This window comes from Coenobita brevimanus, chromosome 105 (assembly GCF_032717465.1).
Source record: "Coenobita brevimanus isolate Jiangsu-jjx chromosome 105, ASM3271746v2, whole genome shotgun sequence".
NCBI classification, from domain to species: domain Eukaryota; kingdom Metazoa; phylum Arthropoda; class Malacostraca; order Decapoda; family Coenobitidae; genus Coenobita; species Coenobita brevimanus.
This window is the reverse complement of record NC_137058.1, coordinates 16604427-16607484: the sequence shown is the minus strand read 5'-3', so window position 1 is coordinate 16607484 and position 3058 is coordinate 16604427.

The window sequence follows — 3058 nt, the reverse complement described above, 5'->3', positions numbered from 1 at the left end:
GAAATTACCTGAATTGCTGATGGCATATCAGTCTGCATTCCAGAAGTCTGTTGGCTACACCCCTGCAAAACTTATGATGGGCCACGAGTTATGTTTACCTGTTGACATGTTAATGGGAAGACCACCTGATAAAGAGCTGCTTACAGACATCTCCAGCTATGTGAATCACCTGCAACAAAGGCTGGCTGAGGTACATCATAGAATGCAAGGAGCCCTCAAGTTTTCAGGAGAGGCAATGAAGTGCAAGTATGATGCCAAGGCAAGTGAGGTGAGCTTTAAGGATGGTGACAAAGTTTGGTTATACAATCACCAGAAGAAGGGACAGTAACCGAACATGCAGAGCCCGTGGAAAGGGCCTTAAACTGAGTTGGACAGCCTATCAGATGTAGTAGATTCAGGGAGGCAGGAAATCTCGCTCAAAATTTGTACATATGAACCACCTGTGGCAGTCCCATGGGCCAGGACAGTACATTTGGGACGTCTCAAAGTAACTGTGCCCCCCCCATGACCAAGGATGTTGAGGAGGACCAAGGAGCTGAAGTACAAGAAGATGGTGATAGATTCCTGAGGGAAGAAGTGAATCACGAAGAGGACTAAGACCTTCTAGGAGGGGTGGATTGTGTGGAGGAGCAGGGACATCGTCAGAAGCGGCATAGGAGAAGACCTGATAGTTTAAGGAATTTTTTGTGTATAGTTAGATGTTCCATTAGGATTAAGGTTTATTTTTGTATACAGTGTGTAGTTTTGTCAGGACGACAAAGGACTAGGGAGGAGGTAGTGTTGAGAAGTGAGATTTTCTAGTTAACCCGTCACGTCCCAAGGTTTTCCGCACCTCCGACATCCCCCAGTCCCGAGGTATTTTCGATTTTTTTTTTTTTTTGGCTAAAACCTTCGCTTTTGGTGAGAAACATCGAAAATTCATAGAGAAATCGCTCATCTGAGGTTTAAAGTGCCCAATCCAGGTAGGAGTTCCTCCTTACCTGAGTGGGTTTTCTAACATGCTGGCACCAAACAAAACGAGTTCTATGGGAGGGTAACTATTTTATCCACTCATAAACGGTATTTATTTATTTACTTGGTACGAATGTATATGTAGTATGACAGTATATTGGTTTTCAAGCAGTAATAAAGGCATTATAAGCATTGTTTCACTCACTAACTAATCACCATACCTGACCTATTTTTGCCACAGTACCTGATCAATATTTATGGCTGTTTCTTCTTCTAATGCTATGTAAACATTGTCCTCCACATTGTCATCGATTGGGGAATCACTCTGGCCCTGAATAACTTTACTAGCCAGGTCACTTGTAACAGGTCCTTTGCCAAGACAATGTCGTGAGGGGGGAGGGGGGAGGTTATGCAGTGTAAGGCATTGTCCCTGCTTGGTATCTTGTACAGGAATAGAGGAAGGTGTCCCGTGTATACATACGAAAAATCACGTGCGAAAATTGAAAATTGTGCAAATTAGCGACCTTGCAATTGCACGACGTACTGGTACGTCACCGGAACTGGCAAATGCAAATCATTGCAATGTACCCATATGTCGACGGGATGGGGCGGGTTAATTAGTCTGGAAGTTTCTCACTGTAGCTTGCATTTTACTATATGTGTCAGAGTTGCCAGTTGTCCTGCTATTGTGAGCAAAGCTATTTTGTAAGTTATACATTATTTTTTGTGCTCTTTTACTCTATAATGTTTTATTTGTGTGATTATTTGTTAAATTATGTAATTATATCTCAGTTTGTCTATCTATCTATCTATTGCTTGATGCCATAATCCCGTAAGGGGTGGCCATTTGACTTCGAGTTATTTGTTTTACGGGGAGGGGCACTAACCCTCCACCAACCCACTTGTTGACACATTTGGAGCACGTATTGTTTGGTTATATGGTTACCACCCAGCATTGTAAATTGTTTCTTGGCTTACAGGAAACCATTTGCATTGTCACTCATTGTAAAGCCACCTGTAAAGGAAAGAAAAGCAATAAGAAGTGACAGGAGAGAAGGGAGAAATAGGAAGAGAGGAGGGCAGGCATAGAAAAAGAATGATAAAGGCTAAGGAAGAAGTACCCAGCACTACATCAAGTGAGTGGATGATGGTCACCACCACCTTCCACACATCTCAGTTTGTATGCTAAATAATTTAGAGTGTTATGTAGTCTAAGAAAACTCTGGCATATTTTGCATGTCTCCGAGTTGGTAACTCTTGTAACTGTTGCTCCCCCGAGAATTCACAAGAAATGTGGAGAAGTAGTAGAACACTCTAGAATATAGGAAGCTTATATAAGGATGAGGATGAGACTAGAGCAGTTTTCTGCCAGTTTTCAGTCAAGTTTGAGTGTAGTTCTGTGTTAGTGCAGTGTCAGTGAAGTTTGTATATCTTCAGTACTTGTGAAGATTGTGAAGTGTTGCTGGGAAACATTAAGTGTCAGTGCAGTTAGTGAAGTTTGTATAACTTCGGTACTTGTGAAAACAGTGAGGTGAAGTTGGCAAGCAAGAAGTGTAATTATTTGCAAAATAGAGACAGTGAACTTAAGAAGCCAGCATTTATGTATAACGCCTGTGCTACTATGTTGTTGTACACTGAAAGGCTACCTCTAGGAAGAACTCACTGGGCAACGTCCTTCCTATACTGATCTAGTGCTGTTGGAGCCTGTGGTAGTGTGGGACGGAGATATAACAGTATGTTTCACCCAGGATAATTGTCATTTATGATTTCTTAATTTACCTTTTCGACTGAATCTCTGTTCTCATACACTGCTTACATTATCTTGCTGGAAAAAATTGACTGTATCAGTGAGTAGAGCAACCAACACATGGAGGAAATATTTTTAGTCTTGTGCTGACTACATCAGAAAATTCAAGTTTATTTTGTTAGAGTAAGAGATGAACATAGCATGAGAGGCCATCGAATATTCATCTCTATATACTATCTATATACCTAGGCTGCTTCCCCCAAGGAAAGGGAGGTAGCCGAGACACGACGACACATTCCCCATTTACTCATCCATTCAAACACATTCATTCGCATCTTAGCCCCAAGGGGAGAACGGACA